The 27774-nt window shown below is 39.0% G+C and overlaps 1 protein-coding gene across 1 annotated transcript in view; it reads right to left on the reverse strand.

Annotated features, from left to right (window-relative positions):
* The window catches only part of GPM6A (glycoprotein M6A), a gene marked incomplete at its 5' end in the record, with an annotated part of 341020 nt that overhangs the window by 303183 nt on the left and 10063 nt on the right, over positions 1–27774 (reverse strand). The gene's annotated exons all lie outside the window — the stretch shown is intronic.

Here is a 27774-nt window from a genome sequence, read left to right on the forward strand (position 1 = left end):
AAATAAATAAACGTTGAAAAAAAAAATTTTTTTTTTTAAAAATTATTTTTACTTTCAAGGCCAACTCAGCAATAGCTTTTTAGATTGTATTATTCTTCCCGACACAGTGACACCGAAATAGTCCACTGTGTCCTTCCCTTCTCCTTTTTTGTGAACTTTTTCATCAAAGACAACGCTTCCTACCAAAAAATATTTGGCAAATTCTCTGGAAATCAAACGATTTTGCCCATGCACTTTGCCACCTTTCAAAAAAGAAGTTTTGTTTTCACCGGAAATCTGCTTTTTTGGCTTTTACACAAACACAACCTGACTTGTGCTTCATAACAGAGAAGGAAACCGAAGGTTGAAGGTCAAATTCTGGTTGCCGTGAACACACAGGCCACTTGGCTGTCAAACACTGTGCAGTTTTCAGAGCCACAATGTGGGGAACCCTCAGTGGAAAAGGGAAAAATACAGAAATCGGGGAAAGTGAGGAAAAACCACTAGTGACCGATAACCAATGCTTGTACGTGTGTGTGTGTGCACACACACATCCACTGACGAGTGTTCACTAAATAGGGAGCCGTAAGGACTAGGTACGGAAGGAGCTGGTAGTGGTTCCTTCCCTCCTTGAAAGTAAAAACAAAAAGTGTTCTGAGCTCCTCTCCTTCCTTATTCAAGCGAGAGGGTCAGAGGCACCATAGTGCAGCTTAATCCCATCACAAGTGAAAAAAAGGAAGTGGGGAAAGGAATCCAGGAAAGCCTTATCTTCAAAGCCACAACAAACTTCCTTGTTTGTGCCTGAAATGAAAGGTCACATGAAAAGGCAGGAATTACAACTCTAACAAACAAAACAAAACAAAACAAAACAAAACAAAACAAGATGTTACGTTCCTCTGTCCCCTCCTCCACTCAAATCGGTAAGCTGTCCGAAGAAGACCGAATCTCCTGAATGCTCAGTCCCCTGTGCTTAGGAGTCTCAACATCACCTGATACTCAAAGCCCATCTTCCCCCCATTGAACAGCAGAGGAGGCAGCACGGAGAAGTAAGGAAGTCGCACCCTGCCTCCGACCAGCAAGGGGCACTCCTGGGGCATCCAGGGAAGCTGCAAACGCAAGATGGCCTCAGGAAGGACAGCCAAGGAAACAGACATCACTGCTGGGAAAAGCCTGCTGGTCTGCAGCATCAGACAAGACACCCGTGGGCATCTTTCCTCTGCCCAATTTTATAGTACAGAACATGTTTAGGTTTTTTATAGTCTTAATTTAACATCTTGGCAATTTGAGGCAAAATTATAGACTGCGTGGCCCACCCCCTGCTGCCAGGCTCCTGTGAAACCTGTCCTTCTAGGTAATACTGAGATAGGTCTTTCTTCATCTGCTATCAAAACATGGGAGCATTTTTTTCAGTTGGTTTTTATGTTTGTTTATTTTTTAGAGAGAGACAGAGCACGAGCACAGGAGAGGCAGAGAGAGAGGGAGACACAGAATCTGAAGCAGGCTCCAGGCTCTGAGCTGTCAGCACAGAGCTCTACACGGGGCTTGAACTCACGGACCACGAGATCAGGACCTGAGCTGCAATCAGAAGCTTAACCAACTGAGCCATTCTCAGGTCCCCCACAACGTGGGAGCATTTAAAGGAGCCTGTACTTGCCTGTAGGTTACTACTCATCAAACCCTAGATAAGCCTATCCTCTGAGTCATATTTCTTTTCTTAAAACAGCTTATTTATTTTTGAGCAAGAGAGAGCACAAGCAGGGGAGGGGCAGAGAGAGGGAGGGAGACACAGAATCTGAATCAGGCTCAGAGCCCAACCTGGGTGGGGCTCAATCCCACGAACTGTGAGATCATGACAGTGTTGGAATCAATGGTACAGAACAGCTACAATTTATCTGATTTGGAGCTCTTTGGTTCCAGGGAGAGAAACCAACAGAGATAAAAATTACATCTTGTTCAAGTCACTTGGGGGTTCTCTGGACTCCGGGCAGGTGGAAACGAGTTATTTCCTTGGCAGGACACGAGCTGCCTTCCACGGTGCTGCCGGCGACGAGGCCTGCAGCTGAATACGTTGTTCTCTACTTGAAAAATATTTCCAGTCAGAAGAGAGTCACGTGCAGCGTGACTGACCTAAATTCTCCCGTGGTGCTGCTATTCACTATCCTCTTCCTCTCTCATTAGAATTCTCTGCACACCCTTCATTCTTCATCATTCAAAAGACCTTAGCTCTAAGACCTTCCTTAGCTCTAAAATTGAGTTAAAAAAAAAAAAATTTATAGATTTGTATCAGATGCATCTACTAAAAGCACCAGAAATTTTGTTACAGATTTCCTTGTGCTGAAAATGCATTTAAGGACAGTACAATATTCCAGTGTATCTTAATGAAAATAATAATGAAATGCATAGACGTTTCGCTCAAAACTAACTGTATGTGCATGACAACACCAAGTCTTTGATGGCTGTTAAATTCATGCCAGTAATTATTTCTAACAAGACTCAGAGATAGAAACACCATTGAAAAAATACTGAATGCAGAATTTTAAAACTGATCTTAAATACAAACATTTTCACTTGTAAACTTTATTACCTTGGTAATGGCTCTTTTCAATTTTCTCTGAAATGTTTGTTATTGAAAACTGTTAGTTTACCGATTTTTTTTTTTTTAAGTGACATGGGATTTACCCAAGATGCATTTGTAACATAAACTGCCTGGGGAGATAAAAGCACATGACACAAAGTCTCCCGCATTTCCATAGAATCCTTGTACCCTGCAAGTGCTGGACAGGTAGCTGTGAGAACAGAAACTCCTTGGGTAGAAAAAATCCCCCTGGTATTCCCTTGGCTCATCTGAAAGAGGAGTCAAAATGTTTCTACAGTCTTCCTTTATTCATTAGAAATCTACTGGGTCTTGAATCCTAGACTCAAATCCTCTGCCACGCTGTAATTTTATTTCCTTCATAATATACTTTCGTCCGCACTGGAAGCTGTCTTCCGGAGAGCTCTGATCTTGAGTGGTGGGGCTAAAACCATCTTTGGTTGTCTGGAAACATTTCTGCGGAAACTCTAGATGGAAGCGTCTACTCAAAGTTCTCTGTAGATGAAGACACGTTGTTGAGGGTACAGCACCGACCCAGGAGGACACCAATGTCCTGGACAAAACTGTGGCTAATCCAGTAACAGCCTGATAGCATCCCTGTTGTCACAAGAGTTCGGGTTAAAATTTCAGAACTTTTCCTAAAGGATTCATGAACATGAAACAGAAAATAAGATCTCAAAGAGGCCCCTCGTGGGTTCACTGGGGGGTTGCAGGCAGTGCTGTGACGGTGGCCGGCTGACAGTAACGTCTGGTTCTGCCTTCGGTCACCGTTCTACTTCGGGCTAGTCGCTTCATTTTCCTGAGCCCCAGGCTCCACACTATAAAATAAACAGCTTTGGACTAGGATCTCTAAAGATAATTTACAGCTCTAGCAGCTCTAGGATCTACACGTATACACTCTCAAATTTCATGAGACCATCCTTTGACGATACAAATATACAACAATAAATACATAAGGTAATAATAAAACTAGGACATTTCCATTATCTTTGTCTCTGAGTGGGGTTTTTGTTTGTTTTTGCATATGTTAGTATGCTCAGTCTCACTTTCTGTGGTTTGAAATGCTCCATTCTTTACTCCCTCACCCAAAGTTTTGGCCCTTGATAATGAAGTGAAAATTTAGTCATTCCCTCCTCTCTGCTATCATAGAAAATATCTGTGTTAGCATGAGCATGAGCAGTTATATCTATCATCAGTATATATTATCATCCTTGGGCCCATGGGGCAGTAAACACTGCTGGGCACGGCGTGAGGGCTTTAGTGGGCACTGTGTCAGTGGAAGAAGGGATGGCCACATGACTATTGCTCTCTTAAGACATGTGCATAACAGTGAGCACCCAACTCAAAAAGATCCTAAAACATGGAGCCAGACAGTTAACAAAATGACATGGCAAAATTAAGAGGACTTAATTTTGTAAATACAATAGCTTCCGAAGTCAGATCGAGGATGAGATATTTTGACATTTGAGCTGTTGGACGTTAACAGTCTACTCCCGGTCTTCAAACCAAAAGCAATCTACTTCAACAAAGTTTATACAATGAGGAAAAGTGTATTCTCTCTCCTTTTTTTTTTTTTAAGTTTATTCTTAAAAATACAGTATGATCCAAGAATGATTTAGCTTTTCATCTAATCCCAAAAGGAATGTCACAGAACTTTAGAACATGGTTTTGCTGCTTGTGTCGCTGTTGTTTTCAGTGGGAAGCTGTGACTTCTTTGATGTGATCAAATTAAAATCTTGCAGAAAGCTTACAAACTATCACAGGCAAAATGAGGTAATTAAAAGGGTCAACTAAATAATTAAAATCACTTCCAATTCAATCATACATGCTAATGAGATCCTGGGACAGGATGAATAAATGAAGTGTTCAGTTAATCCCAAACTGCACCACGACTATTCATTGCAATTAAAAAAAAATTACTAAGCATTCTTCATAACAGGTGCTCTGAAGGAACATTAGAAAGATCTGATTCAGCTCCCCTGTCCACCCTCCTTCTGGAGGTGCTAATGAGCAGCAAAGTGGCTAAGAAGAAGCCAGAAAGATGAGACAGCAAATGTCTTCCAACCTATTTGCTCAAACATTGTTACCCCTCTTCACACTGCATGCCCTCTGTCCCTTGTAATGAAAACAACCTGTTTCTGGTTGTTTTCATCCCTCAGTCCTGCCCCACACAATGCTTTCTCGATGATATTTAAAAAAAGCAATGCGACCATGTCTACTACCTGTTTAAGATCCCTCAATGGCTCCCTGGTGCTCTTAGGAAAAACTGAAATTCTCAACATGACAAGGCACCGTACCATCCTGACCCTAGTCATCTCCTCCAGACATCTCCTAACACTCTTTCTTTATACAACCAGCTGAACCACAGTGAGTTCTCTAACGTCCACAATCGCTCACATCTCCACTTTCAGCCTTCAGGGAGTCTAGAACACACGGGTTCCTGCTTGCATTCTCTGCTCTATGCCATACGCTATTAGATGGGCGGGCTCGGAGAGGCAGCCACTGGTACGCGCTGCTTGTGCGGGGGTGAGTCTGTCCAACTCACAGCTGTACCCACGAGCCCCCTCGGAGAGAGGAGCTAACATTCTCTTCACCAAGATCTTTTCATCAGTAGCAAAAGAGCTAACATTTTGAGTTCCATCTGTCAGACCATTTGTCTTCAATCCAGACTCGGGTGAGTAATGATGGTTACTTATTTATTGGATCCTGTCAAATACCAGTGCCTGAGTTGCAATTAGATGCTTGTCTCTCTCCCCCATTAGTTTATGAGTATCTGTGATATCACTACCCACGTTTGTTTTCATCATCAACAGATTTTCAGCATCTAGCAGAGTGCCTGGCACATAGTAAGTACACAGAGGGCATTCGATCAGTATTTATTTAGTGACTAAATGAACGGACAAACACCAAACCACAAGCTTCCCAGCACTGCATTGATGCACCTAGGGTCTCAATTCTCACGAGTTCCTAGCTAACTTGTTAGAGATATTCCAGTACTTACACCATACATTTAGACACTAATAATTACTTAAATAATTTATTGAAGTGTAGCCGATATACAACGTTGTATCAGTTTCAGGTGTACAACACGGTGATTCCACAAGTTTATACGTTATGCTAGACTCACCGCAAGTGTACCTAAAATGATTAATGGTTCTTATTCTAAGTTAGTATTTGATCATTTAATCTATCATAGGTTAAGGCTTAGTTTTAGTCAATGGAAATGATCTTTTAACCAAAGATCAAGTAACATAATCAGAATCACAGACTTTTAGGTTGGAAAAATACTTTATTAGTTATCTATCCAGAAAACCATACTAAAAATCAAATTAATTTCTATATAAAAGGTGCTGAGACCATTTATAAAGATTGTCACTCATTCACTGAGATAGAAATAGAAGATTTTGCTTTTCAAAATCAAGGTAACAGTTGCTTTGAGGCCCTTATGTGTGCTAGGTATCAAAAACACAGTACCTGAATTTGAAAATTCAGTGATTTCGACTTTCTTCTAGTTCAGACCTGTATTCAATTTAATAAATCATCTTAAGGTGCTTTACACCAATGCTTTTCATCAGTTTTTTAAATAACTTCATAGTTTTTAGCTCATTGTTTGTGGTTAAATATGCTCTCTCTCAAACTAGCTTTTTACGTTACAACTGTTCTTTTTACGCACTGTAGGCAACCAAATATTGTAGTGCAGGGCTGTGATGCATACTCAGTAAGTGAAAGTTTACGGCAAAGATGGCCAAGTGCACAGACGCTTTGCTCCATGTGCTGGGCACAGAGATAAATCCGAAAGTTCTATTAACTGAATCCTGTCATGTGTCAGGGACTACGGCAGTCACAGAGAACCTACCTACCATTCTGATCACCTCTATGACCCTACAGAGAAGGTAAAACTACCACATAGAGGACATTCAAATAAATCACATAAATTCCATAACCAAAAGGTAGAAGTGCCTAGATTAAACACAAAAGGCAATTAAATATATCCAGAAAAATCAAACAAATATAAAACCCTGCATTCCCTAACATGTTTGAATCCAAGAAGTGCAGTTGCATTTACATAATTAAGCCACTGGAGACTATCTGGTTCTTTGAAATCGTCTAAATATCCTGCAAACTAGTAGACTAATACGCTAATATGCTCACTGAAATGAGGTTGAGATATTAAAATAATATTTTAATCTTTGAGTAAATGATCAGTAAGAAAACCAAAGAAAAGATTTTAGAATAGCTTGAATAATTAGTGCCTAAAAGAAATCACACCTGAGACAGAATTCATCAAAGTTAGCCTTTAGAATATGACATGACTATAAAATAATCTGACTGATTTTTGATATGCTAATAATGTCATGGATTGAAAAATCAATGTTCATATCTTTAATGTTCCTATGGTGGTCAAAAATACCCATGAAAAAGCAAATTTTTGCAGTATTTTATTTAGCACTATCTTGAGCATGCTGTCAAATGTATTAAAATTAGTAACCTATGGGGCAACTGGGTGGTTCAGTGAGTTAAGCGTCTGACTCGGTTTCGGCTAAGTCGTGATCTCACAGGATCAAGCCCCACGTAGGGCTCTGGGCTGATAGCACAGAACCTGCTTCGGATTCTCTCTCCCTCTCTATCTCTGCCTCTCCCCTGCTCGCACTCTCTTTGAAAATAAACTTTTATAAATAAGTATATAAATAAAGGCTGGTAACTTTTATAGCCTGAAGTATATATACTTACTTTATAAATACATAAGTAAATAAATAAAACAAGCCACTTATTTCAATGTCTCAAGTTTAGAATAAGGGAGAATAAAAACCTTATTGCTGTTTTTAATAATATCTTGGAATGTGGTTTTTAATTTACCTTCACTCTTCATACCTGTTAGTAGAACCTAGACATTCTCGGTGAATGTAAATAAACCGCATTCTTCCCAGTACCTGAAAGCAGCAATAAATTAACCCTATCTTAAACAGAAGCCCCACAGAAGAGGCCCTGTGACTCAAATGCAGCACAATAGTCATATAAAAAGTTGAAGACAATCCCAACTTTTTCTCATCTGAGTAGCCTTACAGTGAGACTGTCAATGGAATGAAAAGTTGGAACCAAACTGAAGATCTGTATGACTCACTAACATTAACACCAAACTGAAAGGAATTTCTGGTCCTACTTCAGAGGAGATCTTTCGTAGGAAAAATGTAACCCCAACCTTCTTTTCAGTATTTCTGAGTCTCTATACCCTTCAGTTCAATACGCTCCCTTCACACACATACTACCTAACCCTGGATACCCTGATTACATGCTGGTCTCCTTGCTGTATCAGCGTCTTCAATCCAAATTCTATGACCACGTAAAATTATGTACTTCGGTGTTATTTTTTCAAGCACGAAACAAACACCTAAGGAAGAAAGCGATTTTAGATGATCTACCCTTCACAATTACCTTTTAGAATATCTCTGGGCTTATTTTAATCAAAATCTGTTCTAGACATTAGAGTAAGAGATCGTGGGAGAGGTTGCCACATACTCACTGACCCCTGTTTCCCCTCCCTCAGGGCACAAGTGTAGACAGCAATCCCAGACCTCCTTGAAGTTAAGTGGAGACCTTAAGACTGAATCTGGCTAACGTAATAAGAATATAAGCACATTTGCCAACACAGGACTGAACAGAAAACCTCCCATTCAGCCTCCTTATTCTCTCTCCCCTCATTCTCCTTATGGGAAATTCAGAGGCCTTCAGGGGATAAGGGGGGGAGGGGCGGTGTCAGTCCCCTCCCCACTGGGCTCAGCACATCCTCCCCACACACTGGACTACGACTTAAGGAGACATAAATCTTCATTGTGTGAGCCACTGAGATGTAGGTATTACTTTTATAGCCTGAATAAATAAATACAGCAATAAAAGACCCTAGCATCCAACACAGGTGGCTGCATATTGGACTCATATACTGAATCTCTGCGGGTGGGCCAAATATCCCCAGTTTTTAAAAGCTCTCCAAAGCATGCTGATGCACACTCGGAGTTGAGATCCACAGGTAACCATGGAGCTAAATTTACATTCAGTCATAGTAAAGGTGCTGTCTTAATCCAGCATTTCATCTATTTCATCATGTCTCGTGTAAAGCCTAAAACTATCAGTTTAAGGTAAAAAAAAAAAAAAATTAGCCATATTAAAAATCTAGAACTCTTACAGAAAAAAAAAAAAATCCAGCATATAGCTTACATGTGCTCCCTATGAATTTGTTCTTCAATTTCGGGCAAATGTTAGCCTTCCCTTAATGAAAATACATTTCCCTTTGGGCGGAACTGAGTGTTTGTAGAAGAATTGAGTTTCCACTAAGGAACAACTGCCACAAAAACATGAAAACTACTACCGTTTCATCAGGTGTAAGTTTACAAACATTACAGACTACTCCAATTCTATTTCAATTCCATGAATTAATGGCTTGTTCTTCCAGCAGGCACCAATCTATACCACTGAATATTTAATCACACTGCCTAAGAGGTTAAACACAACTTTTCCAGATGCTAGGGGATAAGCAAAAATTATCGCATCAGCTGAGCCAATTATTTGCTCTTAAGTTCAGCAGCCTAATTCTAAACCATAATCAAAAGCAAACATCAATCCTGTGAAGCCTTTATTTGTGGAGCCCCCGAGTTCTTAAGGTTGGCTTCCTCAATCTGGAACCACACCAGAAGTTCACATGGAGGGTAGGGACAAGGAAAGAAATTTGACCCAGCCTACGCTGCCGAACAGCATCAGCAAAGATAGGTTACTTACAATCTCCGACAATACAGATGCAACAAATAGCTTTATTCGATTTGCAGTATATTGATTCAAAAGTAAATAGTAACCAGTCACTACTGGTAGTCGTGGTAATTCTAGGATAGCCATCTGCTTCTTGTTCTACAAGTCTGACGGCTGTGGCTACACAGTCCAGTATACTGGCTACCACGTTACCCGAGGTACTCTTTTGTCCTAACTAGGATTAGTGGTATTCTCTCGCCAAATAATAAAATTATTACAGGTAATTTTGAGCATCTACTAAAGTGCGGGCTATGTGCAATTACTTGCATATCCTTAATCCATGCAACAAAACTTAAGTTGTAATATCGTAACTTCACAAAAATTAAAAAGAAAATATCTCTGAGGCCTCAGGAAGATGGTTCAAATTGTCTCAGGTTGTTAGGAGTACAATGGTGGTAGGATTTGACCCCGGACCAATGATAATGTGTTTACCTCTCTTTCTGAGACAGACCTACTATTTATTATCTCCCATGTGTGCAAGCTCAATTTCTATTCACTGGATTATTCTAGTAAGTGTGTGAGTGCTCTTCCTAAAGAAATTCAAATTCTTATTATTAGCATTGGATGGGTTTGATGGAATATAATAATCATGGGTCCAAATTCTACTTGGAGTAAAATCAAGACAGGTTTTTGAAAATGTGTTTTTTCACATTTGGAATAAGAGATAAAATATTGTTGGTAATAGTAACAGTGATTGAAAACACGGATGTACACGGATGTGATGTGACCTTTGAAAACACGGATGTGACCTTTGAAAACACGGGATCCCGGGGCGCCTGCATGTTTCAGCCGGTTAAGTATCCGACTTCGGCTCAGGTCATGATCTATGGTTCATGAGTTCGAGCCCCAATACAGTCTCCGTGCTGACAGCTCAGAGCTTGGAGCCTGATGTGAGTTCTATGTCTCTTTCTCTGCCCCACCCCTGCTCATGCTCTGTCTCTCAAAATATAAACATTGAAAAAAAAAAAAAAAGTCAGGGATCCCCCTAAGGCCATCCCTGAAGCAGCACATGAGTCATGAGGCACAGGGTTTGATTTCTGTCCGTTAGCACATTTTGTCACTCGCATGCATTCGATTTTTAATATAAAATAAAACGGAACATATTATTTAATGCTTAATGCCTGCATAAACTAAAGGATTTTAATCAACAGTTGTTTTTAAAATTCTCACTTCTAAAAAAATAACAAAAAACTAAAAACTAAAAATCCTCACTTCTATTATACCTAACGCTTAAAGATTTTGTACACTGCGTGAAACTGAAGGAAATGAAAGAAAAAAAGAAATATTAAATGATCTAAGGAAGATAAGATTGTAAACAGGGTTTGGAATGGGAATGGGGAAAATGGTTACTTGGAGGGAATTTTTTTTCATCTATTAAAAATTGGGCAAATTAATTTTTATTATTTTTAAGCATAAAAATAACTAAAAAAAATTAACCTGCCACCCAAAATTTACCAAGGGAAATAGTTAATCATATCTGCTTCAGATTATATTTTATTGGGGTACAATTTGTTATACAGCTAAATTCACCCTTTGTAGTTTATAATTTTGTCAATTTGGGGAAGTGTATACAGTCCCATAAACACCACCACAATCAAGATATAGAAAACGTTCCCCTGGGGGTGCCTGGGTTAGCAGTTCTTTCTGTTATACTTCTGAGTAGTATTTCACTGCAGGCCTTACCAGTTTGTTTATCCACTCACCAGTTGAAGGATATTTGGATTCTTTGGTTTTTAATGCTATAAGCAAAGCCGTTGTAAACATTCACTCATCGATTTTTAAGTAAACGTAAGTTTTCATTTATCCTAGGTAAATACACAAGGATGGGTTTATGGGTTCATACTAAATGTATAAGAAACTGCAAAATCATTTCTCAAAATGGTGGTGGTGTTTTGCATCCCAACAGCACATGATGAGAGGTGACTTCCAGTTGCCTGTTGTTAGCAGTTGATACTGTTAGGGGTTTTTTTTGATGTGTTTTCCTGGGGTTGGTTTGGCGCGGTTTGGTCTGGTTTTTGACTATTCCAGTAGGTATGTAGTGGCATCTCTGTCAGCTTGATTCTCCTTTCTCTAGGACTAACAATGTTCAGCATCTTTTAAATGTTTGTCATCTGTATATTTCCTAGGTAAAGTGCCTGTATAAATCTTTCGCCCACTGTTTTATTGGGTCTTGTTGTTGTTGTTATCTGGTTTTTCATTATTTTTTATATATTCAGGAGACCAGCCCTTCATCAGATACATTTTGCAAAGAATTTCTTCCAGCACGTCGCTGTTCTTTTCATTTTCTTAAGAATGTATTTCCCAGAAGTTTCCAATTTTGATTTAGATCAAATTTTTTTCTTTTAAATTTAGGATTTTGGTATCTTTCCTAGGAAACATCTGCCAAACCCAAGGCCACAAAGATATTCTCTATGTTTTCTCCTAAAAGTTTTATAATTTAATGTCAGGTTTTTTTAATCCATTTTGAGTCTATTTTTCTACATAATACAGGTTGGGTCAAGGTTTATTCCTTTACGTGAGTGCCCAATTCTGTCAGCATCACTTGTTTAAAATACTTTGCTTTCTCCAATGCATAGTCCTGGCACCTTTGTCAAAAATAAGTTGACTTTTTATGTGTGTTCACTTCTAGACTTTGCACTCTGTTCCAGTCACGTGTATGTCTATACTTTCACTAATACTACATTATTTTGATTATTATGGCTTTAGAGTAAGTCTTAAAATCTTGAATTGTACATTTTTGGTTTTTTCAACATTGTTTTGATTATTCTTATTTTTCCATCTACATTTTAGAACCAACTTGTTGATGTTACACAAATTATTGCTAGAACCTTGACTGGGATTACACTGAATCTACAGATGGATTCTGAGAGAACTGACAACACTGAATCCTCTAATCAGAGCGTAGGATGTCTCTCCATTTCCTAGGTCTTTGTTTTCTTTCATCAATGTTTTATAGTTTCAGCATAAAGTTAGGCTCATGCCTGTTTTATATATTTTGGTAGTATTATAAACGGTACTGTTTTTGAATATCACTTTCCATTTGTTTATTGCTAGCAGATGGAAATACATTTATTTTTTATATACCGACCAAGTATCTTGCAACCTGGCTGAACTCACACATTAATTCTAATAGCTTTTGTGTAAATTAATTCAGACTTTCTACTCATATAATACTATTATTTGTAAAGAGAAAATGCTTATTTCTTCCTTTCCAATCTAAAGTAGGGTTTTATTTCTTTTTCTTGCCTTACTGGCTGGAATCTCCAGCACAATGAGGGAGGAGTAGTGAGTGCTGGGATGTCTGTATGGTTTCTAGTCTCAGGAGAAAAGTATTCAGTGTTCACCATTAAGTACAGATTTTTGTAAATGCCCATTATCAAGTTAAGGAGTTCACTTATATTCGTTTGTGAAGGAAATTTTATCATGAATGGTAATAAGTTTGTCAAATGCTTTTGCTACGTCTACTGAGACGAGTAGACAGTATTTTCCTCCTTTGTTGTCCTGGTGAATTACACTGGTTAATTTTCAAATGTTAAACCAGCCTGGCTTTCCTAGTCTAACGCCTACGTGCTTTATTTTTCACGGTTTATCTATTTTATATATTGGATTCAATTTGCTAAAATTTCCTTGAGGATGTTTGCATCTATGTTCATGAGACTAATCTGTAGTGTTATTCAAGTCCTTGTCTGGTTTTGGCATCAAGGTAATGCTGGCTTCATAAAACAGACTGGGAAGTATTTCTTTCTATTCTTTTTTCTGGAAAGTTTAGTGACAGAATCACTATTATATTTTCCTTAAATGGTAGGTCAAATTTACCACTGAAGCCATTTGTGCCTGAAGTTTTCTTTGTTGCAAACTTTACAACTACTAATTCAATTTATTTGATATGTATAGTATTACTCAGGTCATCTTTCTCAATCTCTCTCACACACACACATACGCACACAAATGCACACCCTTGATTTTTTCTGATTACCAGAGATTGGATCATTTCTTGACATATTCATGGGACATCTATAGTTTCTTCTACTGTGAAATTCTTGCCCTTTTATTTTGCTCATTCGTTTAGTATCATTTGTCCTATTCTTCTATTGAACGTTTGTTTATTTTTGAGAGACAGAGAGAGGCAACACATGAGCAGGGGAGGGACAGACAGAGAGGGAGACACGGAATCCGAAGCAGGCTCCAGGCTCCAAGCTGTCAGCACACAGCCTGTATCATTTGTCAATGATTTACAAAAGCTATTTAGGTTTTTTCAAAAATTAAGGTTTTATGATGTGGCCTGTATTTTTTTAATGTTTTTATTTCTTTATAACGACACTTTAAATATTGGTACGGTCAAATTTGTCAGCCCTTTCTTTTATTAGTACTACTTTTCCTCTATTTTAAAAATCCGTCCCTATGCCATTATCACGAACTCTCCTATATTTGCCTTCATAATTTTAAAACTGTTTTTCACAATTAGATCCTTTTTAGATCCCTCTTATTAAATACATCTAGAATTTATTTTCCTGTGTGGAGTGAGGTAGGGGTATGTGTGAGGCACAAAAGTAACTTACTCATTTTCTATGTGCAAAACTGTTGCCCCAACACCATTAATTATATAGTCCTACACTTATTAGCAATCCCTCTCCTATTAAACAGAAATCTGCATCTGTTTTTGATATCCTTACTGGCCTCCATTCATCTCTCTGCTCATTTAGTGCTCAAACCAGAGTTATAATTACAAGAGTTTAAGAAATAAAGCTAAGTATTTAGAAAGCCTGATTCACCTCTCCATTTTCCTTCTTTTTCAGAATTATGTCAATTTGTAGAAAATCACTTTTCCATACACAGTCTTAAATTTTTTTTTAATGTTTATTTAGATTTCAGAGAGAAAGAGAGACAGTGTGTGGGCAGGGGAGGGGCAGAGAGAGAGGGAGACACAGAATCCGAGCAGGCTCCAGGCTCTGAGCTGTCAGCACAGAGCCCGATGTGGGGCTCGAACTCATGTGCCATGAGATCATGACCTGAGCCGAAGTCGGACGCTCAACGGACTGAGCCACCCAGGTGCCCCAGGCATGCTCTTTTCAATTTTTTTTTTCATTGAAGTATATCTGACACAATGTTACATTAGTTTCAGGTGTGCAATATAGCGATTCCACAAGTTTTTGTTATTCTACGCTCTCCACAAGGGCAGCTACCATTAGTCACCATACAACACCACTACAGTACGTATAGGTATGCCCTTAATTATATATGTTGACCTTATTGCAGGCATCCTTTCTGGTCTTATTGTTTGTAGAATCTCTCTAATCTCCTATATAAATAAGTGCATCATCTTGATTAATGAAAATTCACCCCTTCCTTTCCAATCTTTCCACTTGTAATTTATTTTCCTTTCCAGGTTGCACTCATTATGACATCTAAGACAGTGCTGACTAATAACCATAAGGGTTAGCATCCTTATCCTGTTGTTGACGTCATTGGAAATGCTTTCGGTATTTCGCCATTAAATGTAATGTTACCTGTCAGCCTGTAGGATATAGATTAGTTTATAAATATTCTGCTTTATTCCTAATTTGGTTATAATTCTTACCATAAATCAACATTAAATTTTATTAAATAGGTATCTACTAAGATGATCCCGTAGTTTTTCTCCTTTAAATGTCAAAAATGAAATTTCAGATTTTTAACTACTCTTGCATTCCAATAAATTGCTGCCTGGACATAATTATTTTTAAGACACTTTTAGATTAGATCTTTTATATAGCCTTTTATTTGGTATTTTTACTTCCATTCTTCAAAATTATGTTTCTTATATTTTCTTGTTTATTAATTTTTTTAAAGTTTATTTATTTTGAGAGAGAGAAAGAGACAGAGCATGAAAGGGGAGAGGCAGAGAGAGGGAGACACAGAACCCAAAGCAGGCTCCAGGGTCCCACCTGTCAGCACGGAGCCTGGTGTGGGACTCGACCCACGAACCACAAGATCATGACCTGAGCCGAAACCAACAGGCAGATGCTCAACCCACTGAGCCTCCCAGGCACCCCTTTCTTGTTTTTCCTCATCTCCCAGTTATCATATGGTCATCCCCAAGTGAAACTATCTCAATAAAATGAAAATCGCTTAAAGTGACCTCAAGGAACAATCTAAATATCCGCATCCTGAATGCCTAGCAGTGGCTCCCCAGGCTTACTTAGTATTCTCCGTCAAGACCCCTAACCTGCCGCCTGTTTACCACTGCAGCCCTCCTGATCCATGCATACTTCCTACATGTCTACGCTCCACTCAACTGAACGGCTTACAATTCCTTGAACACCTCATGCTTTGTTTTCACCTCAATGCTTTATTCATACTACGTCCCTGGCTGGAACGCCTGTATACTGATCCATGCATCAGGCAAACTAGTTTCACGTTTTACGGCTCAACCTAAGACTACCTCTAGGAATCCAGTTTGCTGACATTTTAGGGGGAATTTTAACTACTCTCTTCTGTCCATACACCCCATCCAAACTTCCACTATAGCACCTGTTATACCTAAAAACTCCTACTGTCTTATCACTCTGTCAGGTACCATATTTTATTCATTTTTGTCCTGGCAATTGCTAGCACGAAGTATGCTCTCTGGAAAATAACAAGTTTAAAAATTGCTTAGTGAATGAATTATGCAAACAGACTTCTCAAGTTCTGACTTTCAGGATGGCTCCCAAACACTTTTGAGCAGTGTCTTTCTCTTAATTCTAGCTTATTCTGAATAATGTTTTCTATCCAGAAAAGCCATAGCTAATCAGTTTATTCCTGATAAAATACACAAACATAGTGTGTACTGCTTTTGAAAAAGAAGCATGTTGTTTGAAGTTTGTATTATACTCTCAAATCTAGAGTTTCCTTTATGTTAGATTTAAAAAGAAATTAAGACCAAAGATTTAATTAAACAAACTTACTTTCATAATCAGGTGTGTGTGTGTGTGTGTGTGTGTGTGTGTATTTCAAGCACTATTTCTTGGTCAGACATTCTGTTAAACTATTTTACATACATTCCCTCATTTATTCATCTCAGCAAGTCCGGAAGGTACATATTATTGCGTCTAGAAATAACAAATAAAACAAAGGAACCAAAGGAGGGACGATAAGGAGTTAAAAACAGACTTTTCTGATTTTTTTTAATGTTTATTTTTAAGAGAGAGAGGGTGCAAGCAAGGGAAGTGCACAGAGAGAGGGAGACACAAAATCTGAAGCAGGATCCAGGCTCCAAGAGGTCAGCACAGAGCCCGACGCAGGGCTTGAACTCACAAACTGTGAGATCATGACCTGAGCAGAAGTCAGACGCTTAACCAATTGAACCACCTAAGTGCCCCAAAAACAGACTTTTCTAAATCAAAAAAAAAAAAAAAAAAATGCGGTGAAAATGCCATGAATTCTTCAGGATGATTTGTTCAAGTTTGCTTAGAAATTCATGAACTGAAGAATATAAAATTCTGTTGAAGTCAATTTATAAAGTAAAATAATATACTCTTTTTCCACCATTAACCTGTCCGGGGGAAGTCTAAAGTTTATAATTCAATGTCTCAAAAGGGCCTTTACTTAGGGACAGATTACGACTACAGTTAAACCTTGGACAACACACTTTGAACTGCTCAGAGCCATTTATATATGTATTTTCCCCCAATACAACACAGTACTATAAATGTACTTTCTCTTCCTTATGATATTCCTAATAACAGTTTCTTTTCTCTAGCTTACTTTATTGTAAGAACATAGTATTAATACATATAACGTACAAAATACGTATTAGTTGACTGTTTATTGGTAAGGCTTCCAGTCAACAGAAGGCAATTAGTAGTTGAGTTTTTAGGGAGTCAAAAGTTATACGTGGATTTTCAACTGCATGGGATTGGGGTCCAGGGTCCCTAATCCCCATGTAGCCCAAGGGTCAACTGTATTTGTGACTTGTAAAAAGAGAAAAAAAATAATTTTCTCTTCCTATTATACATAGTAGAAAAATTTAATACAAAAAAATTAAAATACCTTCCCAAATCTACCTTTCTCTAGAAAAAAGAAACAACTACAGTTCTTCTCAAGACAATCCTGTTGACTACAAAACGTCCTGAGTCTTTGTTGGAATTAAAACTTGAGTATTTGTTGCCATTATAGCAAATTCAATGCACTTCTCCTTGTTATCGCCGGGTATGTTTAGCTTAGTAACCTAAGCAATGGCACCCAACAACTTGGCAATTAATCATCTTAAAATTAAAAGATTAAGTCCATTGAAAGGCTAATTATGAAAACTGGAAGAAAAATAAAGGAAGGAGTGCAAATAATTTCTAGCTTAGTTCAGAAATGGACATTAGAAAAAGAATGCTTGATTAACTCTATGAAGTTGTTCTCCTATAAAAGAACGTATTCATTTTCCTTAGGAGATCACACTTTTTTTTGTAGTTACAAATTCAAAGACTAAAAAGCTTAATTGAGATGCCAAGAAGAGAGTAAGGAGGGCCTGTAGCTATGACTTCAGCACCCAGCAGGCAGGTGATCACCATCCACTACGATCACTGAGAAGGAAATGGCTATTTTCGTCCTGAGCTTAACTTCTAAAGACGCAGTGATCAAAACTGAAATTTAACCTAGCAGCTGTCATGGCTCTAAAGACACATGACAAAAGGTTTGGCAAGTGTTAATAAGAGGAGCAAAACAACCAACGAAGCAGCCAGATTTCTCAAACTTTTAGGACAGTAAAGTACAGCAAACCAGCCAAGAGCCTAACAGCCTAAGACTCTACCCAATGTACCGTGATGGCTCATTGCTCTGATTTGTCGTCAATGATCAAAGACTAGATTTTTTCATTCTAAACAGCCAATAAATAAACAGTGAGCTACAGCCACTGGGATAGAAAAAGAAAGCCATTGACAAAGGAAACAGAAGGACTTTGCTTGAGGAGAGCAAGCAGCTACTTGAACCTCACTTCTGTAGTCTGTGCAGAAATGGGAAGACCAGAGTCCTGCCCACCAGTCCCACTTGGCAGCTGAGGGCGGGGGCACATTTGCACCTAGAAATTCACCGGCATGTAGGACCACATCTTAATTTAAGAAAGCTTCAATGGAGAATGAAAAAAAAAAAAAACCCACAGTCACAGATACCCTATTAAGTTTTTTACAACTCACCTATACAGAATGCTTTGTTTTAATTATGTAGTATTTTATTTACGTTGCTTTGAGTCAGTCTTTTACACAGAAGTTGGGAGGGAACTGAATGAGTCTTTCAACCACAAGGATAAGAGTTTTTTCAAACATTCATCATTTTAAACTTTAACAGCCAAGAAAAAGCAAGAAAGAGGGAAAAACAGGATAGCAAAAAAAAAAAAAAAAAAGGAAATGGAAGAGAGCCCCAGAATTAGGGAGACTGAAGATGAAAACGTGAGATTTAAGGTGATAAGAAAAAGGAAACTTTGTTCTTTGTCCTTTATTTCAATTAAACCATACATATTAAGTCTTAAAAATAGGGGGGAAAAAGAGAAAAGTTCACAATTCAACGTTTATTTATTTTTGGGACAGAGAGAGACAGAGCATGAACGGGGGAGGGGCAGAGAGAGAGCGAGACACAGAATCGGAAACAGGCTCCAGGCTCTGAGCCATCAGCCCAGAGCCCGACGCAGGGCTCGAACTCACGGACCGCGAGATCGTGACCTGGCTGAAGTCGGACGCCTAACCGACTGCGCCACCGAGGCGCCCCAAAAAAAGTTCACAATTCTACATAAAGTGATATTTTCAAAACTGTTGATATCCTGTCATTACTAACACATAACCATATCACATTCTCTGGTTTCTAAACTTTCAAACTGTTAGAGGTGCCTGGCTAGTTCAGTGGGTGGAGCATGTGACTCTTGATTTCAGAATTGTAAATTCAAACCCGACGCTGGGCGTAGAGATTACCTAAAAATAAAATCTCAGAAAATAAAAAAATACAAAACAAATAAAGTGTCAATTAAAAAACTTTTAATTTAGTTTGATCATTACAACAGCCCATTAACTTATAATCTATAATTTGTTACATTAAATTAAGTTATTTCATTTCTAATTAAGTCGATGTCCTTAGATCTTTGGGTCAAATTTTATAAATTTTGGATATATCATGGCACTCAATCAGAAATTGGACCCTAAAAGCTTGTTTGAAGGTTTTATTTACAACGAGAGCAAAGCCAATTGTATAATCTTAGTAAAATACTCTCTCATCTGCAAAGTTTATCATCTTGCACAGTTTCTAGGGACCAGCACCAGGGGTAGCAGGAAGTAACAAAACCTCACTCTGGACAGGAAGATCAACAAAGCAGTCCTGAATCACTGGGTTGATAGAAGTCATTCCAGACCATCCTCTTATTTAATAACAAGGGATTTGATAAAGTTTAATCAACTGGCAACTGCCTGCATGGTGAATTTTTTCAGTCTGTCTGTGCTTGTCTCTGATGACTGCCTTCTCTCCCTTCTCTCTTCATCCAATATCTACTTCTTGTGGTTGGCATTCTAACAGATAAAAAGATAGCTTTTCTTCTCATTATCTCTCGTAGTTCCTTCCTTTCTGTAACAAGTCTGCTACACTCTCCTATCACTCCCTGTCTGAAATGCTACAATTGCATGATCGTGTAATAGAACCATTTTTTGGATCCTTGTATCAAGCCTTCATCCCATCCAGGTTGCAATAATCTAGACTCACTGGGACAAGGGGCTAAGGGAATCAAGAATAATTTCAAGAGTGGTTGGAACACTGGTCCATGACCGAACGGAAAGGAAGCAATGATAGGCTGGCACAGAAAGAAAGCAAATGGGACAAGGCTCTAAGGGCTGGATGAGGGCGATGAGAAGGGTATAGTTAGGGTACCGGAGGGAGAGAGCAAAAGGACAAGATGCAGGTGGAACCCCAACCTTGCTCACCCCAGGGCACCATTCACGCTGTGTTCATCATGACCAGAACCCCTTCTATTGGGCCGTGACCCCATATCCCACCCCTTATCCCACCTCTACTTCCCTCATCCTCTGCTCCTGCTCCTAGGCTATGCCCACACGACTACCACCCCTACTGTGTGACAAAGCCACAGCCCATCCAGCTCCTCTTTAGGGTTCCTCATTTGGAAAACTTGCTGTGATGGCTGGGGCCTCCACTGGTCTATTCCATTCTTGACCAGCGGTTGCAGCAATCCTTAGAATGCTAAAATCTAGATCTCCATTATCTAATCTTGCAAAATTCTCAAAGAGTTGTCTGTGTGCACCTTTTGTATCTCTAATTAAGACGGAAGTCCTTTTGGACCAAAAATGAGAATTACTCTACATCCTTCACTACGTCAGCGTGCACAGAACAAGGGTGAGCATGTGGCAGACTCTTGTGAAATATGTGTTCACTCACATGAATATTACACCAAATTTAAGAGGCTGCTTTTTGGGGAGAGGTACTCTTAAGTTAGTTTCTTATTTTCATAAACTGCTCGCCTTTATTGCGTTTACTCAATAAACAGAACTGTACATATTTCACGCTTACAACATGATGATATACATATATGTTGTGAAATACCACAATTCAGTTAATTAACACATCCATCACCTCACATAGTTGCTATTTATTTATTTAAAGACAGAGCATGCAGGAAGTGCAGAGAGACGGGGAGAGGGAGAGAGAGAGAGGGAGAGAGAGAGAGAGGGAGAGAGAGAGAGAGAGAGGGAGGGGGGAGAGGGAGAGAGAGAGAGAGAGAGAGAGAGAATCCCATGCAGTCTCCAAGCCGTCAGTCGGGAGCCCACGCAGAGTTCGAACTCCTGAACTAGGCGATCAGGACCTGAGTCGGAAGCCTAACCGCCTGAGCTAGCCAAGTGCCCCACCTTTGGTTTTTTAACAGACGGAATGCTTAACATCTACTTCCTTAGCAAGTTTCCAGTACATAACCCAGAGCACTCTTTACCATGGAAGAAATGGTGGCCCCAGGCACAATCATTGCACCACAACAGTGACTTTAATACGTGGTAAGTTCAGTGCCATCATTGGTTATTTTCAATTTTTTTAAACTCTTTCAAGTGGAGCATCACTTTACCTCTCAGTTTACATAAACCACGTACTATCATGTTCTGTAAAGGGACGACCACTGAGGTAACGGCTGCGAAACGAATGGAACTAATTAATAACACTGTTGTTTTTTTTTCCTAGTGATCTCTACTTCATTTATACGTAAGGAACAAACTCCTTACAAATTGTGCACCTATATTAATAGCTGCTCTGGTCTTTTCCTAGAGGCTTGTCACTCTGAATTGACTGTCTCATGTATAATTAACAAAACTGTATTCTTCTTTGCAAATCTTTTCTTAGAGGGAAAACACCATGTAAAACAGTGACAATGATGGATAACCTTGTCACACGTGTCTCCTGTATCTGGTACCTCCTCGTGAATTTTTGTCTATTTTGAACTATTTAGGAGACAAGTTGCAACAGGAATGCAAGAGACTCCCTTTGTATCCAATATTCATGATCTGTGCTTCAAGTCCGAAGCCTGCAGTTGACTTATCTGACACCACAGGTGAGTTGTCTCAATGATAGAAAATGTCTACTACAGTCAAGATATGACTGTGTGCTCGGTCTTCAGAATTTTTTCTACAAGTCCATTTCAACAGCCATCCTGTACATGCTTGTTTTCGTTTAGTAAAAGAAACAGCAAACACAAAATACTCCACCCAGAAAGAATAAGCCAGCAGTGAGTTATATTTTATTTTTGTATTTTATTTTACATTTTCAGATATTATCTCTTTCTCTATGCCTTGACATTTTTGTCTAGAAAAATGTCTGGGATTTATACACTAGAATCTAAGCATGGCTGTATGTATGTGTGTGTGTATGTATATATATATATATATATATATATTTTTTTTTTTTTTTTTTTTAACCTCCACAGAACACTGCCAAGGGTTAAGACACCATTTCTGGGACTTGCAAAATGAGTCCTTTTTCACTGTACCAACCTCACGGAACACTGTCTTTAACTCACACAAAAATTAAACAAATTTTTAAAAATGCAGAAAACAAGAACCCCCCACATACACACACAGACACACATGCAGCAATATACTTCAAAAGTTTAGGATGCTACCAGCATAAGAAATAGAAACCTACAGGGGCACCTGGGTGGCTCAGTCGGTTGAGCATCTGACTTCGGCTCAGGTCATGATCTTGCGGCTTGTGGGTTCAAGCCCTGCATCAGGCTCTGTGCTGAAAGCTCAGAGCCTGGAGCCTGCTTCGGATTCTGGGTCTCCTTCTCTCCCTCTGCCCCTCCCCCGCTTATGCTGTCTCTGTCTCTCAAAAATAAAGGATAAAAAAAATTTTTTTTAAATATAAACCTACATGTTGAAATATATCAGCTAGTTCCCTCACTTAAGAGCAATATATTATTACAATTATAATTACTATATAATATACAATAATATGTATTATAGCACAGCTATAATTACTATATAATATTCAATAATATATATTTTTAAAAAAATTTTTTTTCAACGTTTATTTATTTTTGGGACAGAGAGAGACAGAGCATGAACGGGGGAGGGGCAGAGAGAGAGGGAGACACAGAATCGGAAACAGGCTCCAGGCTCTGAGCCATCAGCCCAGAGCCTGACGCGGGGCTCAAACTCCCAAACCGCGAGATCGTGACCTGGCTGAAGTCGGACACTTAACCAACTGTGCCACCCAGGCGCCCCTATATATTAATTATAATTTGTAATTATAGTTATTACATATTAATAATGTATATAAGTAATAATAGATAAAGACTTATAAATGAGTAACAGAGCTGAAAGAAGCCTGAGATAATTCCTGGACATATTAGAGTTTGGAGTTTTGTTTTGTTTCAGTTGTTTCTTTATCTTCATTTGATTAGTACAAAAAAATATATCGAAGGCTGTAAACAAGGAAAAATCTCAAAATCTTCTAGTTGAAGTCTTCAAAGTCTTCTCTGTTAGAAAGTCTGGGTTGAAACCACAAAGAAGTTACTAAGAAGGACAGGTTTGTTTGCAGTTGAGACACTCACTGCTATGCAACCATCCGCTTTAGTAATCTGATGAGGATGTGGGCACCAGTGTCTTGTCTCTATTTATTTTCTTGTTTGTTGATTAGCTTATAGGCATTTATTTATTTATTTATTTATTTATTTATTTATTATCCCCACACACAGCATGGAGCACAAATTCACAATGTCGAGATCCAGAGTCACATGCTCTACTGACTGAGCCAGCCGGGCCCCCCTAGCTCATAGGCATTCAGAGCTGCATGGAATTTTATAGGCGACTGAACCCAAGTTTTCATCTACACCTGAGGGAAAAGGGAACACAGATCAAGAACAAGTGAGCTTGGACAAGAACCATTTTCTCCTGATTTCCGACCTGAAAATATTTAGCCACAATATGCTTTATCTTTGATTCATTTAACTGTTTGAATATAGACCATGTATTTACCTACATACTCTTAGTATTAAAGGTATGAATATCTTGTATAAGTGAAATACAAGAATAATGAACACAATACGCTTGTCAAAACCAACAAGTTACATCTTTACTGAACATATTATTAGACAATTTAAAACAATCAGGAAGCATATTCTTTCATTAAAAAAAAAAAAAATCCTCAGGGCTAGCATTACCTTGATTCCAAAACCAGACAAAAGATCCTACCACAAAAAGGAGAACTACAGACCAACTTCCCTGACAAACATGGATGCAAAATTCTTAACAGACACTAGCCAATAGGATCCAACAATACGTTGAAAGAAATATTCACCACGATGGGGTGCCTGGGTGGCGCAGTCGGTTAAGCGTCTGACTTCAGCCAGGTCACGATCTCGCGGTCCGGGAGTTCGAGCCCCGCATCAGGCTCTGGGCTGATGGCTCAGAGCCTGGAGCCTGTTTCCGATTCTGTGTCTCCCTCTCTCTCTGCCCCTCCCCCGTTCAGGCTCTGTCTCTCTCTGTCCCAAAAATAAAATAAAAACGTTGAAAAAAAAATTTTTTTTTTAAATAAAAAAAAAAAAAAAGAAATATTCACCACAATCGAGTGGGATTTATTCCTGGGCTGCAGGGCTGGTTCAGTATCCGCAAATCAATCAACGTGATACATCACATTAATAAAAGAAAGGATTAGAACTAAATGATCCTGGGGCGCCTGGGTGGCTCAGTCAATCGGGCGTCCAACTTTGGCCCAGGTCATGATCTCACAGTTGGTGGGTTCGAGCCCCGTGTCGGGCTCTGTGCTGACAACCTGGAGCCTGCTTCAAATTCTATGTCTTCTCCTGACTCTGCCCCTCCCATGCTCATGCTCTGTCTTGCCACCTCTCAATAATAAATAGACATTTAAAAAAAAAAAAATTCATGATCCTCTCAATAGATGCTACAAAAGCATTTGACAAAATACAGCATCCTCTCTGGATAAAAACCCTCAAAAAAGTAGGGATAGAAGGATCATAACCAAGATAATAAAGGCCATATATGAAAGACCCAACAATATCTTTAATGGGTAAAAACTGAGAGTTTTCTCCCTAAGGTCAGTAACACGACAAGAATGCCCACTCTCACCACTGCTGTTAAACATAGTGTTGGAAGTCCCAGCCTCAGCAATCAAAAGGAAATAAAATGCATCCAAATCAGCAAGAGGAAGTCAACCTTTCCCTCTTCACAGATGACCTGGTACTCTATGTGGAAAACCCAAAAGACTCCACCAAAAAACTGATCCATGAATTCAGCAAAGTCATAGCATTACAAAATAAATGTACAGAAATCGGCTGCATTTCTAAACACCAATAATGAAGTAGCAGAAAGAGAAATCAAGGAATTGATCCCATTTACAATTGCACCAAAAAGCATAGAATACCTAGAAATAAACTTAACCGAAGAGGTGAAAAATCTATACACTGAAAACTATAGAAAGCTTATGAAAAATACTGAAGAAAACGCAAAAAAAAAAAAAAAAAAAAAAGAAAAAATACTCTATGCTCATGGGTTGGAAGAACAAATATTGTTAAAACGTCAATACTACCCAACACACTCTACATATTCCATGCAATCCCTATCAAAATAACACCAGCATTCTTCACAGAGCTAGAACAAACAATCCTATAAAATTTGTATGGAACCACAAAAGACCCCGAATAGCCAAAGCAATCTTGAAAAAGAAAACCAAAGCTGGAGGCATCACAATCCTGGACTTCAAGCTATATTACAAAGCTGTAATCATCAAGACAGTGTGGTACTGGCACAAAAACAGACACTCAGATCAGTGGAACAGAATACAGAATCCAGAAACTGACCCACAAACATATGGGCAACTAACTTTGACAAAGCAGGAAAGAATATCCAATGGAATAAAGACAGTCTCTTCAGCAAACGGTGCTGGGAACACTGCATAGCGACATGCAGAAGAGTGAGCCTGGACCACTGTCTTACACCATAGACAAAAAGAAACTCAAAATGGATGAAAGACCTAAACGTAAGACAGGAAGACATCAAAATCCTACAGGAGAAAATCAGTAACAACCTCTTTGACCTCAGCTGCAGCAACTTTTTACTACACATGTCTCCAGAGGCAAGGGAAACAAAAGCAAAAATGAACTACTGGGACCTTATCAAGATGAGAAGCTCCAGTACAGCAAAGGACACAATCAGCAAAACTAAAAGGCAACTGACAGAACGGGAGAAGATATTTGCAAATGACATATCAGATAAAGGGTTAGTATCCAAAATCAATAGAGAACTTATCAAACTCAACACCTGAAATCAAATAATCCAGTGAAGAAATGGGAAAATGACACAAATGGACACTTTTCCAAAGAAGACATCCAGATAGCTAACAGACACATGAAAAAATGCTCAACAACACTCCTCACCCCTGTCAGAATGGCTAACATTAACAACTCAGGCAACAACAGATGTTGGCGAGGATGAGGAGAAAGAGGATCTCTTGTGCACTGCTGGTGGGAATGCAAACTGGTATGGCCACTCTGGAAAACAGTAAGGGGGTCCTCAAAACATTAAAAATAGAACTCCCCTACGACCCAGCAATTACACTACTAGGTATTTATCCAAAGGATACAAAAATGCTGATTGAAAAGGACACATGCACCCCAACGTTTATAGCAGCGCTAGAACAATAGCCAAAGTATGGAAAGAGCCCAAATGTCCATAGACTGATGAATGGATAAAGAAGATATGTTGTAATATCCAATGGAATATTACTCAGAGAGCAGAAAGAATGAAATCTTGCATTTGCAACAACAAGGATGGAACTAGAGTGTATTATGCTGAGCGAAATAAGTCAGGCAAAGAAAGACAAGTATCATATGATTTCACTCACATGTGGAATTGAAGACACAAAACAGATGAACATGAGGGAAGCAAAAATAATGTAAAAACAGAGAGGGAGGCAAACCATAAGAAACTCTTAAATACAGAGAACAAACTCAGGGTGGCTGGTGGGGGGAAGGGCTAAAGGGGTGAGGAGCATTAAGGAGGACACTGGCTGGGAGGAGGACTGGGTGCTCCATGTAAGTGATGAATCACTAAATTCTACTCCTGAAAAAAAATATGTATCTATTTTGATTTAAAAAATGAGTCAATAAAAATCCCTGGGGTGCCTGGATGGCTCGGTCAATTGAGCGCCCAATTTTGGCTTAGGTCATGATCTCCGGGTTCATGAGTTCGAGCCCCACATCTGGCTGTCTGCTGTCAGCACAGAGCCCCCTTCAGATCCTCTGCCCCCTCTCTGTCTCTGCCTCTCCCCCCACTCACACTCTCTCTCAAATATAAATAAAAACATTTTTAAAAAAATTAAAAAATTTAAAAACCCTCAAAGGCCATCAAACATTTTATAGAAAAAAAAACAGGATTTTTTTTTCTTTAAAACTATGTTTAAGCCTGGTGGCTCAGTCGGTTAAGTGTTCGACTTCGGCTCAGGTCACAATCTCAACGGGTTCGTGTGTTCAGGCCCCACGTCGGGTTCTGGAGTCTGGAGCCTGCTTTAGATTCTGTGTCTCCCTCTCTCTCTGCCCCTCCCCCGCTCACATGCTTTCTCTCTCTCTCAAAAATAAATAAACATTAAAAAAATTTTAACTATAAGTAATATAAAATAAGTTCATATTCTTAATTGTTTTATAATCCATTGCTCAGAGGTTCTGCCATTCCATGGCATTTCGGTCTATTCCCCTTTCTCAAAACATGAAGCAATTCTTGTGGCTCTTTCCTACCTCATAAAACTCTTCACTTAACCGTGGATCCATTAAAAGTTTTTTCTGTCCTTCTTTCTCCCTTCCCTCTCCCCTTGTCCCTTACCCCCTCTTCTCACCTTCCTCCCTCCTGCCTCTCTCGCCTTCCTTCCTTCCTTCCTTTCTCCTTCCTTCCTTGTTCTGTTTTGTTTCTGGT

The sequence above is a fragment of the Herpailurus yagouaroundi genome, unplaced genomic scaffold (assembly GCF_014898765.1).
Source record: "Herpailurus yagouaroundi ecotype Mexico unplaced genomic scaffold, PumYag 181, whole genome shotgun sequence".
Classification (NCBI taxonomy): domain Eukaryota; kingdom Metazoa; phylum Chordata; class Mammalia; order Carnivora; family Felidae; genus Herpailurus; species Herpailurus yagouaroundi.